Genomic DNA, 15,091 nt, shown 5'->3' with positions numbered 1-15,091 from the left:
AGAGAGAAAGTAAAAAGTTTAGACCTGGCTTGCGGGGCTTAAGTTTATCCATTACATTGTTAATACTTCATACATTTAATATATTTTGTAGGTACTTCAAAAATTTGCTTATGCAAAATATTTTAAAGTATTTGCTCCTTATCAAAAGAATAAAATTTTATCACAGTATGGTCTTTGGTCACCTTGACGAGTTGCTTAGTATAAAACTTGCTTGTTTCCCAACAGAAAAGCACAATGAGTTTATCTCAACTTACCAAGAGAAATGAATCTCTGGAGAATTGGCATTAAGATTAAGTCCTGTGGTTTGGCTTGTCTCTATTTTGATGGATGTCCTCTTGCCTATGTTCCCGTAAGTAAAAGAATTCAAATAAAATGGCTATACTGGATGTTTTAAGGTTATCATGACATTAAATAAATACTTGCAAGAAAATAATAAAAACATTATCATTCTATTTTGGTAGACTTTATAGGGACCAAACAGTTTATTTTTCTCAAGCTGTAGTGTAGGAATAAGAAGTTGTACATTAATTATTCACATGCAAGCAATAGAAAGAATTCATTAGCTAAAACTGTGCAACATCTGTTTGTCACTAAAGAAATTGAGCAGAATCATGTGAGAAAATAATTTACCCAGGAAATGGGCTGGTCCTAATCGAAGGGGGAAAAGAATTACAAGAAACACACTTCATCATTATGTATTTTTACTGGAGGAGATGAGATATACTTAAAAGTGCTTGATTTTAAACTGGTATGTATGGAGCCCTAAGAAAGTGTAGACTTCACTCAAGAGCTGTGATAGTTGTCAAGGCTCAGCTAGATATCCTCATTCTCTATACTTTCAACAAGAAAAGTGTCCAGTTTATTGGCTTTAAAAGTTGATGAGATCAAAGGAAAAATGTCTAAAATAAACTTAAAAAACAAGGAGCAAATGGCAAATGGAGACACAAGTATACATAAGTATAATTTTGCTCTACAGTTTTCCAGAACAATAGATTTTTTTTTCTGAATCAGGTAAATCTAGAACACACTAGTGCCACACAGAAGTCCTGGAGGGCTTGAACAGCATGTGAAATAATACAAGAAAATTTTAAAATTTAGAAGGAGAACTGTCTCTTATGTTCAAGCTATTGTAGTCTTCCCAAGATTATTTGTCCAAGCCTTTATTAGCTATCTGATTCACAGCATGAAGCTCCATTGTATCCTGTCACTTTCGACCATGGAAATCTTTTCCTTTGAATCTACCAATGTTTAGTATTCAGAGGTCAGGCATTATCACGTTAGAGACCTGGCCACATCCTGGATTGCTGTGTGTAAACTGGGCATAAGTCCCCTTCCACCACAATCCTCTTTCCATGTGTATCATGGAAGCCACACCCAAGTTTGAGCTTTTCAGTCTCTTAAACTCAAAACTTTAATCTTCTCCTCCACCTCAGGGCTAAAACAGTTTATTTTCTCATTAATGATTTTTCATTAATTTTTCTCATTAATGATTCTAAAACACAAATTCTATTCACTGGTTGTCAGAAGGAGTGCAAGTAGGAAGCTGTAAGGAAAGCTCATATTTCTAAGGATTTCCATTCTTTTCCTCAATTTGTAGGTAGAAAACAGATTACTTTGTTTTCCCCTGGTGAATCCACAGCAACTGATATGAACCAAGACACAGGTACTTGTCTTGTTCTCACTGCGTATACGGTCACTTCTCATTATTCATGTTAGTTATATTCTATAAGGTATATGCAAACACTGAATTAATGAATACCATTAATTCAGGTGAAACCAGAGTTAGGTTGCTCCTAGGTGAAATAGAGTTACGTTCCTGCAAACCTCTGGTCACAGCATTTTTGTTAACCAATTAATAAATAACCTTGTTTTATGTGTATCTGTGTGTTTATATTAGATAACTTATCTAATATCTATTATTGATTCATTCACAGTTAACATTGAACTCCCAACAAATAGCTCTGTGACTCATGCTTAAACATTATCTCACATACTTATTTTATCCATAACGCACATCACAGCCTCCTTGTACTTAAGAACATTAGATAACACTTCAGCCCTACACTTGGGGGCCACTTTAGACAACAAAATAACCAACCAAAAAAAAGCACAAAATAAGGAAGAGGTGGTCCTAAATACACTGCAAAGAGGACACTTGTTTACAGTATGAGAGCTGAAATAAGAAGGCAGAGTGTGGCCTTGTTAGATACCAGCTGGGAAGATGCACATTGGTTGATTCAAATTTTTTTACTGCTCTGCACATGTCGACCAATTACCGTGAGATCCCTGCAGGTATTGATTTTGGGGTTACATGTAAATTTTAGTGAGTGGAAAAATTTACAAATATAAATCCATGAATAATGAGAATTGACTGTATGTACACATCAATAATTATATATTATATGTAATAAATAATATATGCAACATATAATTACTATATATGTATAGATAATCAGAACTATGTAAATGGCTTTGGCCTTATCACCAGACTAAGCAGGAATAATTAAGTTAGGGAAAAGAACTGAATTATATATATTAAGATAATATTTGGCAACTACATTTATGTGCTTTTGACCTCCAAAGCATATTACTAAGTCTCAAAAAAGACATACAGAGCTGAGTGAGAGAAATTAAAGGCTTGGGTAGGGAAGGTGAATATAATTTTATAGACCATAGTGAAAAATCAACTTGAATAAACTCCAAATGGAATGAAATATCACTTATTCAAAGGAGTAATGACTGTGGAAAAGCCAAGGTGAGTAAACACTGACAATCAAAATTATAGAAAATTATGAGAATATTGCTGTTATTGATAACAGAGGTGCTAGCTGAACTTCGGGTCACGTGGAAGGTAGAAATATTAATCTGAAGACCCACCAAATATAAACTGAATATTAGTAAGTAGTTCATGTAAATTATGACATAAGCCAAAACTGTTTATTTATTCATTCATTTATGTATTTATTTATTTCAGTCATACAAAAAGCTAGTTTCTAGGGGCTGTTGACTATAGTTGAGATAGAATTCTGTGGAAAGCAATTTTCAAAATTTAATGAAGAAGTACAAATAAAGGAGAAAGTCTTTTCTAGAATGTTTGTGTTTTATAGTTTTAGGAAGGTCATGAGTTGTAATAGTTTCATACTTTAATATCACCCTGCTTGCACTCTGTCAAAATTCAGCATTCTCTCTCACAGCAAAATGAGACAGAATAGGTTAGACCTATTCTGTAAAATAGGATAGGTACTAGGTCAGGTAGTTGAGTGCAAATCTTGGCAATGAAAATCAATCTACCTGAAAAGTGTGGGTACTTCATAAGATGACCAGTGAGATCTCTTCTGACAGATGCATAAAGTAGAGTGGTGGCGAATTCTGTTGTGTCAACACTTAGAACTTTGGTAGACAAGACGTTAACTTTACATGGTCTTCTGGGACCCTAAAAAGAGTAGCATGTTTTAAGTGTGCTAAGGCAACCAAGATAATAGGTAATTTCAAAACCAGCACTTGGTGCAAATACTAAAGCAGACTGAGGACTGAAGGTCATCAGAAATAGGTAATCAGGATCAATCCAAAGCAAAATTACCCAGTATTGAAGCAAAGCAAAATTACCTCCTAATTCAGACTCAGTTCTATCAGGAAACTTGAGGGTGATATTTTAACATACAAGTGCCATGTGTACAATTTCTCTGATGAGAATGAAAGAGGGGGGTTTTGAAAAAAGTTTCAGTAGATAATTCCTGTGCCAACCATCAGCCCTGTATGTGGTGCAGGAGAGGGAGCAGTGATAAGTTAGCCTTGGGTATGTGTAGGACATTTAGATGTCAGGTCTTCCCAGTTCAGAGAGAGACTGAAATGTGTTTGTCTCTTTCTCCTTTTTTCTGAAGTTTTCTGTATCCACTGATCTATACAATGAAAATAGATCATTATAATATTAAATGCTGCGCAATCTAAAATCTTGGTAAGTTAATATTTCCAAAATTAGTTAACTTTGGCTTCTAATCCTATATCTTGACAAAAGCAGAAAGACAATACATGTGTGTAATCCCAGCAGAGTAAGTTCCTGTAGAGTTCGTAGATCTAAATATCTTTGTACCATTTGAAGTAAAGGATTTTTTTTAAACATCTTTATTGGAGTATAATTGCTTTACAATGGTGTGTTAGTTTCTGCTTTATAACAAAGTGAATCAGTTATACATATACATATGTTCCCATATCTCTTCCCTCTTGTGTCTCCCTCCCTCCCACCCTCCCTATCCCACCCGTCTAGGCGGTCACAAAGCACCGAGCTGATCTCCCTGTGCTATGTGGCTGCTTCCCACTAGCTATCTGTTTTACGTTTGGTAGTGTATATATGTCCATGCCACTCTCTCACTTGGTCACAGCTTACCCTTCCCCCTGCCCATATCCTCAAGTCCATTCTCTAGTAGGTCTGTGTCTTTATTCCCATCTTGCCCCTAGGTTCTTCATGACCATTTTTTTTTCTTAGATTCCATATATATGTGTTAGCATACGGTATTTGTTTTACTCTTTCTGACTTACTCCACTCTGTATGACAAACTCTAGGTCCATCCACCTCACTACAAAACTCAATTTCGTTTCTTTTTATGGCTGAGTAATATTCCATTGTATATATGTGCCACATCTTCTTTATCCATTCATCTGTTGATGGACACTTAGGTTGCTTCCATGTCCTGGCTATTGTAAATAGAGCTGCAGTGAACATTTTGGTACATGACTCTTTTTGAATTATGGTTTTCTCAGGGTATATGCCTGGTAGTGGGATTGCTGGGTCATATGGTAGTTCTATTTTTAGATTTTTAAGGAACCTCCATACTGTTCTCCATAGTGGCTGTATCAATTTACATTCCCACCAACAGTGCAAGAGGGTTCCCTTTTCTCCACACCCTCTGCAGCATTTATTGTTCATGGATTTTTTTTGATGATGCCCATTCTGACTGGTGTGAGGTGATATCTCATTGTATTTTTGATTTGCATTTCTCTAATAATTAGTGATATTGAGCATCTTTTCATGTGCCTCTTGGCCATCTGTATGTCTTCTTTGGTGAAATGTCTATTTAGGTCTTCTGCCCATTTTTTAATTGGTTTGTTCTTTTTTTTGATATTGAGCTCCATGAGCTGTTTGTATATTTTGGAGATTAATCTTTTGTCCGCTGTTTCACTGGCAAACAGTTTCTCCCATTCTGAGGGTTGTCTTTTTGTCTTGTTTATGGTTTCCTTTGCTGTGCAAAAACTTTTAATTTTAATTAGGTCCCATTTGTTTATTTTTGTTTTTATTTTCATTACTCTAGGAGGTGGGTCAGAAAAGATCTTGCTGTGTTTTTTTTTTTTAAAGAAGAGTACTTTTAAAAAAATTATTTATTTAATTTATTTATTTTTGGCTGCATTGGGTCTTCGTTACTACGCACGGGCTTTCTCTAGCTGCAGCGAGTGGGGGCTAATCTTTGTTGTGGTTCATGGGCTTCTCATTGTGGTGGCTTCTCTTGTTGCAGAGCACAGGCTCTAGGCGTGTGGGATTCAGTAGTTGTGGCATGTGAGCTCAGTAGTTGTGGCTCACGGGCATAGAGTGCAGGCTCAGTAGTTGTGGCACACGGACTTAATTGCTCCGCTGCATGTGGGATATTCCCGGACCAGGGATTGAACCCGTGTCCCCTGCATTTGTAAGCAGATTCTTAACCACTGCGCCACCAGGGAAGTCCCTTGCTGAGGTTCATGACAAAGAGTGTTTTTCCTATGTTTTCCTCTAAGACTTTTATAGTGTCTGGTCTTTAATCCATTTTGAGTTTATTTTTGTGTATGGTTTTAGGGAGTGTTCTAATTTCATTCTTTTCCATGTAGCTGTTCAATTTTCCCAGCACCACTTATTGAAGAGGCTGTCTTTTCTCCATTGTATGTTTCTTGGCCTCCTTTGTCATAGATTAGTTGACCACAGGTGCGTGGGTTTATCTCTGGGCTTTCTATCCTATACCATTGATCTATATTTCTGTTTTTGTGCCAGTACCATATTGTCTTGATTACTGTAGCTTTGTAGTACAGTCTGGAGTCAGGGAGTCTGATTCCTCCAGCTCTGTTTTTCTTTCTCAATATTCCTTTGGCTATTCAGGGCCTTTTGTGTTTCCATACACATTGTGAATTTTTTTTTCTAGTTCTGTGAAAAATGCCATTGGTAGCTTGATAAGGATTGCACTGAATCTGTAGATTGCTTTGGGTAGTAGAGTCATTTTCACAATGTTGATTCTTCCAATCCAAGAACATGGTATATCTCTCCATCTGTTTGTATCATCTTTAATTTCTTTCATCAGTGTCTTATAATTTTCTGCATACAGGTCTTACAAAACCAAATCCTCCAACACAATATTAGAATGATCATGATCTCTGATAAATATACATCTTGAAGGCATCCTATTTTAAACAATTAAACATATATTCCTCAAATTTTAGAGGTTTTTTTTTTTTTTTTTTTCGGTATGTAGGCCTCTCACTGTTTTGGCCTCTCCCGTTGTGGAGCACAGGCTCCGGACGCAGGCTCAGCGGCCATGGCTCACGGGCCCAGCCGCTCTGTGACATGTGGGATCTTCCCAGACCAGGGCACGAACTCATGTCCCCTGCATCGGCAGGCGGCCTCTCAACCACTGCGCCACCAGGGAAGCCCGAGGTTTTTTTTTTTTACTATGATTTCAAAGCATCTTCATATAAAACTTTCTTGCCAGCCTGCTGAACCTTTTACATGTTTGAGATAGCTGTCCTTCAGCAGGCAGTAGAGTATTTCATTTGTAATTTGTAAATCCCCTTCTGGACTGCAAAATGAAAGCACTTTCTAATGCTATAAATGTGAGCCTGGGGTTCCAAAGAGAGGGGAATATATATAAACCATTTAATCTCAATCTATTCTACTAATTTATTTTTTCCTCATATAATTAGTCATAACAGTGAAAATGAAAAAAGCATGAGAGTGAATTTCAGCATTATTTCAAAAAAGTTACTTTACATTAAATATATGCTATTCAAGTTTAATTTTTTTAGGATTCAAGAAATGTTTACAATACATTTTTGTAGTTTTGTTGCATTTGTTCTCATTTTTTCAAATAATAAAAAAATAAAGGCATCCTTAATTATTTAAATTTATAGAGAACATAAATTAAAATATTTATTATTATTAGCTTAAATTCAACATTTATGAAGTAACATTTGACTCTTGAAATATTTTAAGAGGTGTTCAAATCTTTCAAAATATTCCATAAGATTTAGAGGGTAAAAACATTTTTTGATTGAAAACAATGAGCATGACAAGAAGCAAAATCAAAGCAGCCTATTAAAATGTAGTTTTCACCTTGAGTTCGGCGATAACTTTTTAGATATACCACCAAAAGCAAGATTCGTGAAAGAAAAAATAGTATAAAAGTCGGCCTTCATTAAAATTGAAAACTACTCTGCAAAAGACACTGTTAAGAGAATGAAAAGACAGCTACAAACTAGGAGAAAATGTTTGCAAATCACATATTTGACAAAGTACTTTTATCCAGAATATACAATTATCACTTAAAGCTAAACACCAAGAAAATAAGCTTCCCAATTAAAAATTGGACAAAAATCTGAACAGACACCTCACAATAGAAGATATATAGATGGAACATAAACATGTGAAAAGATGCTCAACAACATATGTGATTAAGGAGTTGCTAATTAAAGCAACAATAAGATACCATAACAAACTTACTAGAATGGCTAAAATCCAGACACTGACAACATCAAAGGTGGCAAACATGGGGAGCAGTCGAAACTTTCATTCATTGTTGGTGGGAATGCAAAATGGTACAGCAACTTTGGAAGAAAGTTTAAGAATTTCTTACAAAATTAAATACACTTGTAACATACAATCCCCCAATCATACTCCTTGGTCTTCACCCAAGTGAGTTGAAAACTAACATCCACACAAAACCCTTCACACTAATGTTTATATCCGCTTCATTTATAATTGCTGACACTTGGAAGTGACAGAGATGTCTTTCAATAGGTGAATGGATTTTTAAAAAATACTGTGATACATCTATATAATAGAATATTATTCAGTGATAAAATGAAATGAGCTATCAAGCCATGAAAAGACAAAGAAGAACCTTAAATGCATACTGCTAAGTGAAAGAAGCCAATATGAAACTATATGACATTCTGGAAAATGGAAAACTATGGAAATAGTAAAAATATCTGTGGTTGCCAGGGATTAGGGGGAAGGAGGGAGTGATAAATGGGTGGAGCACAATGGATTTTTAAGGCAGTGAATATATGACACAGTAATGGTGGATACCAATCATCACACAAAGTATGAACTTAGTATAAACTGTGGAATTTAGTTAATAGAAATATATGAATCTTCATTCATTAATTTTAACAAATGTGCCACAATATTATAAGATGTAAAAATAGGGGAAACTGGGGGGGACAGGGAGGAGGGATAAATAGGAACTCTGTACTTTATGCTCAATTTTTCTGTAAACCTAAAACTACTAAAAATAGTCTATATTCCTATATATAAATTATATATATAAATGTATTTAAATTGATAGACTTTTATATTTTATATATATATATGTGTATATATATATATATATATATACACATAGTGTAAGTTGTTTTGAAATTATTTAATTGCTGTAATTCCAATGCTCTCTATAAATGGGCACAGAAACAAATATTGTGGACGTTGTATTACCTTTTCTTTGGGCATGTTTGATTATGGTAACTTCTAACTTATTTTCATTTTTTCTCACTCATTTTTGATTTCTCTATCTTGACCTTCAGCATGAGACATGTCACTTGGTTCTCTTTTTATAATCAGTTGTTGAATTACTGGAAGTACAGTGCTATTCACTAAATCACACAGTGCTATAAGGCACAGAAATTTTGTCATGCTGGATTTTAGAGACCTTAATGACACTGGTGGCATTCAGTGATTGCCCTAGAATAACAACACTTTAGGAATTGGGGTGCTAAAACCCTTGAGAAACAGTTACACTAGACCTCTTGTAATAAAGCTTAAAAGCAAGCCTTAAAAGCTTCTGATCCACTAGTAAATAGACTGATTGCCAGAACAAATCTCAGTAATCTCTTAAGGAAGAAATCCAAATCCAGACTCTCAACATACAAAATCTAAAATACACAGAACACTATAAAAAATTAATAGGTGTGCAAAGAAGTGACTCATTTCCAAAATAATAGTCAAAATAAAATTTGAGATGAGTAAGGAGTTTCAATGATCACACAGGACCTTAAAATAGCTATTATAAATATGTATACAGATTTTAAAAATAAAGTCATTTTGAATGAACAGATGAAAAATATAGAAATGGAAACTAAAAAATGGCCTAAATGGAAAGTGTAGAACTGAAAATTTCAATATCTATAATGAAAATTATCCTGGATGGGTTGGATGGAAGTAGAAGAAGAGGGTATCATTGTACTTTTATACATATAAATAGAAAGTATCCAATTTATTTTTTTAAATGCTGAGAAGAAAAACTGAACTTTAATAAGACATGGGAAAATTTTAAGCGGTCTAACATATGTATACTTGACTCTCTATGAGAAAAGAGAGAGAAAATGGGCAGAGTAAATGTTTGATGAGGTAATGGATAAAAGTTCCCCAAATTTAGTGAAAAATACGAACTTACAGATCCATGAAGCTCAGCAAAATCCAAACAGGATAATAAATATAATTAAATAATAGACACTTCATTGCCAAACTACAGAAAACCCAAGGTAAAGAAAAAATTTTGAAAACAGCCAGAATAAGATGAAATATTATATATAAGAAAGTAATGATATGAATGTTTTTTAGTTCTCATCGGAAACAATGGAATCCAGAAAATATTCAACTGATATATTTTAAATGCTGAAAGAAAAAAACAGTCTAAGGACGTACATTAAATGAAGAGATGTTGATTTAAGAAACTTTACTAAATCTCAATAAGAACAGCTAGATTCTTTGGCCCTTGAGCCACAACCTGCTCCAACTCCCCTCCCAGCTTAGCATAATGGAAGCTCCACTCTTAGTGGTGTGGCCAGGAAAACAGGACTCCCTTTTCCCCAACATCTGTCAAATGTTCCCCAAAGGAACTGAGTTTATTTGGGAGAGGGTGTGGGAAACTGCAAGCTAGGAATTATCTCAGAAACAATGTATGTTTGAGTGGTAAGCAATTAAGAAGAGGCTGGTCACTCCATGAGGGTAACAAATTTAATTGTAGGCCAAGAAATTTATCAGAAAATCCAGGAAAAAAGATCCATAAGGAAAGTCTTTTTGGAGTCAATAAAATTCAAAAATTGACCACAAAAACTGCTTTTGCAAAGGGACTCAAGTTTAATTGGATCAGATTGTTTAACATTTTATGCCCAAAGGCATTATTGAAAACAATAGAGGATGTATTAGTCAGGGTTCTCCAGAGAAACAAAACCAATAGAATGTATATATGTACAAAGAAATTGATTATGAAAATTTGGCTCACACAATTATGCAGGCTGACAAATCCCAAGATCTGCAGGGTGAGTTGGCAAGTTGGAGACTCGGGAGAGCTAATGGTGTAGTTCCAGTCCAAAGGCCAGCAGACTTGAGACCCAGGAAGTGCTGATGTTTTAGTTCAAGTTCAAAGTCAGGAAAAAGTTGATATACTAGTTTGGCTATAGTCAGCTAGAAAGAATTCTCTTTAACTTGAGAGAGGATCAGCCTTTTAGTTCTATTCAGATCTTTGGCTGATTGGATGAGTTTCACCCACATTAGGGAAGGCCATCTACTTTACTCAGTATACCAATTTAAATGTTAATCTCTTTAAAATGATTCCTTACAGAAACACCCATAATACTGTTTGACCAAATATCTGGGTACCCCATGTCCCAGTCAAGTTGACACATAAAATTCACTATTGTAGAACAATCAACTGACAATTAGTAGAGTCTAACAGTTGAGTGAGATAAGACCATATAGTGAGCAGGAAAAAGACAGTCTAAGAAAGCCCTACAAAAAACACTGTCATGCTAAGGTAACTTGAACATGCCCAAAGCTGAACCCGCTAAGGAACAACATCAGAAACTCCACAGTGTAGGGGAAAGAGATGTCACTAAAAAAATCCAGCCAAGTCACTTTAAAAAAAATGAAATTAACAAGATCCAGGGAGGGGATGAATATTCAGATTTCCTACAATATTATTTAACATGTCCTGTTTTCAAAAAAAATTAGATGGCATGCAAAGTAACATGAAAATGTAAGCCATACATAGGGAAAAAAACAGCAACAGAAAGCGCCTATGACAGGGCCCAGATGTTGGATTTAACAGACAGTGACTTCAAAGCAGTCATTATAAATACATTCAAAGGACTAAAGGAAATCACAGGCAAAGAACTAAAGGAAGTTTTGATGACAATATCTCATCAAATAGAGAATATCAATAAAAGATAGAGATTATTTTTAAAAACCAAATTCAGTTTCATGTGTTGTAAATAAAAAACTGAAATGAGAAATTCACTAGGGTCACAACAGTCAGTTTGAATTGGCAAGAGAAAAAGTCAGTGACTCCGACCATAGATTGATAGAGATTATGGAATCCAAAGGACAGAGAGAAAAAAGAAAGAAAAATGAACAGAACTTCAGCAAAATATGGGACACTATTAATCATACCAATTTATGAATAATGGATGTATCAGAATTAGAAGAAAAGGAACAAGCAGAAAAAAAGTATTAGAAAAAATAAAAACAAATTTGATGAAAAAAAGCTACACATTCAAGACATATATAAAATGCAAACATTTTCTCCTATTTTGTGGGTTTTTCACTTTGTTGATAGGGTATACTGAAGAGTAAAATGTTTCATATAGAAGTATAATTTATTTATCTTCTCTCTCTGATTGCTTGTGCTTTTCATGTCATGTCTAAGAAGGCTTTGCCTTAATGAGATCCCAAAGGTTTATCTATGATGTTAGCTATGGGTTCTTCCTACATGCCCTTTAACAGATTGAGAAAGTTTCCTTCTATTCCTAGTTTGCTGAGTGTTTTTTTAGATTTATTTTTTATTGAGGTAACATTCATTTATATTATAAAAAATTCATGTGTACAACATTATATTTCTACTTCTGTATACCCGATAGCATGCTCACCACCAAAAATTTAGTTTCCATCTGTCACCATACAGTTGATCCTGTTTACCCATTTTTCTCTCCCCTCTGCCTGTTCCCCTCTCAAAACCACTACTCTGTTCTTTGCACCTACATGTTTGTTTTTGTTTGGTTTGGTTTGTTCATTTATTTTGCAGTTTTTGTTTGCTTTTTATATTCTACATATTGAGTGAAATCATATGGTATTTGTCTTTCTCTAACTTATTTCACTTATCATAATACCCTCAAGGTCCATCCATGTTGTTGCAAATGGCAAGATTTCATCTTTTCTATGGAGTAGTATTCCATTGTGTATTCCATTGGAACTCCATCCCAGAATGGAGTAGTATTCCATTGTGTGTGTGTGTGTGTGTGTGTGTGTATACCACATCTTCTTTATCCATTTATACATTGATGGGCACTTAGGTTGTTTCCATATCTTGGCTGTAGAAAATAATGCCATGATGAACTTAGGGCTACATAAATCTTTTCAAATTAGTGTTTCTGAATTATTTGGATAAATAAATAAATAAATAGGATGTCTGAATCATATGGTAGTTCTATTCTTAATTCTTTGAGGAATCTCTATACTGCCTTACATAGTGGCTGCACCAATTTACATTCCCACCAACAGTGTGTTAGTGTTCTCTTTTCTCCACATCCTCACCAACATTTGTTATTTTTTGCCTTCTTGAAATAAGCCAATCTAACTGGCCTGAGGTGATCTTGGTTATGATTTGCATTTCCATAACTATTAGTGATGTTGAACATCTTATCCTGTGCCTGTTGGCCATCTGTATATCTTCTTGGGGAAAATGTCTATTCAGCCCCCCTGCCTATTTTGTAATAGGGTTGTGTGGTTTTGGTTGTTGAGTTTTATGACTTCTTTATATATTAATATTTTGAATATTAACCCCATATTCAATATATCCTCTGCAAATATGTTCTTTCATTCAGTATCTTGTCTGTTTATTTCTTTGACTGTTTCATTTGCTGTGCAGAAACTTTTCTGTTTGATGTAGTCCCATTTGTATGTTTTTGTTTCCCTTTCCTGAAGAGACATATCTAGAAAGATATTGCTAAGACCAGTGTCAAACAGCATAGCTCCTATGTTTTCTTCTAGAAGTTTTATGATTTCAGGTCTTACATTCAAATATATAATCTATTTTGAGCTAATTTTGGGATACAGTGTGAGATAGTGATCTAGTTTCATTTTTTTGCATGTGAATGTCTAATTTTCCCAACACCATTTATTGAAGAGACTACTCTTTCTCCATTGTATGTTTTTTTTTTTTGCTCTTTGTTGAAAATTAATTGTCCATATATGTGTGGCTTTATTTCTTGGTTCTTGGGTCTGTCCCATTGACCTATGTGTCTGGTTTTCAGCCAAGACCATGCTGTTTTGATTACTATGGCTTTGTAATATAGTTGAAATCAGGAAGTGTGGTACCTCCAGCATTGTTTGTTCTTCTCAGGATTGTTTTGGCTACTCAGGTCTTTGTGGTTCTATGTAAATTTCAGAAGTTTTTGTTTTATTTCTGTGAAAAATGTCCTTGGTATTTTGGTAGGTATTGCATTGAATTTGTATATTTGTTTATGTGATAGAGACATTTTGACAATATTAATTCTTCCCATTCTTGAGCACAGAATATCTTTACATTTATTTGTGTCTTCTTCAGTTCCTTCCACAATGTCTTATAGCTTTCAATGTACAGGTTGGTCATCTCCTTGGTTAAATTTATTCCTAGGTATTTTATTCTGCTTGTAAATGGGATTGTTTTCTTAATATCTCTTTCTGATAGCTCACTGTTAGTGTAAAGAAACAAAATAGAGTTTTGTATATTGATTTTGTATCCTGAAAATGCACTGTATTCATTTATTATTTCTAATAATTTTTGTGGTGTCTTTAGGGTTTTCTATATATCAAATCATGTCATCTGCAAATAGTGACAGTTTTACTCTTCCTTTCCAATTCGAATGTCTTATCTCTTTTTTTTTCCCTGATTGGTCTGGCTAGGACTTCCAGTACTATGTTGAATAAGAGTGGTGAGAGTGGACATCCTTGTTTTGTTCTTGATTTCCGAGGGATAGCTTCCAGTTTTTCACCATTGAGTATGACGTTAGCTGGGTTTTTGTCATATATGGCATTTATTATGTTAAGGTGTGTTCCTTCTATACCTACTTATTGAGAGTTTTTATCATAAATGTGTGATGAATCTTGTCAAATGCTTTATCTGCATCTATTGAGATGATCATATGGTGTTTATTTTTCATTTTGTAGTGGGGTGTATCACACTGATTGATTTTCAGATGTTGAACCATCCTTGCATCCCTGGAATAAATCCCACTAGATCATGGTGTGTGATCCTTTATATATTGTTTTATTAAGTTTGCTAATATTCTGTTGAGGATTTTTGCATCTATGTTCATCAGAGAGTTTGGCCTGTAATTTTCTTTTTATGTCATGTCTTTGCCTGGTTTTGTATCAGGGTGATGTAACCTTGTAAAATTAGTTAGGAAGCATTCCTTTCTCTTCAATTTTTTGGAATAGTTGATAAGGATAGGTGTTAAATCTTCCTTGAATATTTAGTAAAATTCACCTGTGAAGCCATCTGGTCCTGGACTTTTGATTTTGAGGGAGCTTTTTGATTACTGTTTCAATCTCTGTACTAGTAATCAATCTTTTCACATTTTATATTTCTTCAAGATTCATTCCTTGAAAGTGTACGATTCTAAAAATGTGTCTGTTTCTTCTAGGTTGTCCAGTTTGTTGGAAGACAGTTAGCTGTCCATAATATTCTCTTATAACCATTTATATTTTTATGGTATTTGTTATTTCTCTTTTGTTCCTGATTTTATTGATCAGAGCCTTCTCTCTTTTTTCTTAGTGTGTCTACTTAAAAGTATGTCAATTTTCTTTAATTTTCAGAGAAAAAAC

General features: G+C 34.4%; 1 long non-coding RNA gene across 1 annotated transcript in view; it reads left to right on the top strand.

The window, feature by feature from the left end:
- The first annotated feature begins 222 nt into the window (after positions 1–222).
- LOC125963068 (uncharacterized) overlaps positions 223–15,091 on the top strand; it is a 56,173-nt gene continuing 41,304 nt past the window's right edge. Inside the window, exons 1-2 of the long non-coding RNA XR_007474829.1 lie at positions 223–349; positions 1,598–1,663. This is a non-coding gene — a long non-coding RNA (uncharacterized LOC125963068). The remainder of the gene's footprint in view (positions 350–1,597; positions 1,664–15,091) is intronic.

Source organism: Orcinus orca, chromosome X, assembly GCF_937001465.1.
Source record: "Orcinus orca chromosome X, mOrcOrc1.1, whole genome shotgun sequence".
NCBI classification, from domain to species: domain Eukaryota; kingdom Metazoa; phylum Chordata; class Mammalia; order Artiodactyla; family Delphinidae; genus Orcinus; species Orcinus orca.
Note: the sequence above shows the minus strand (reverse complement) of the source record. Positions and strands in the feature narration are given on the sequence as shown.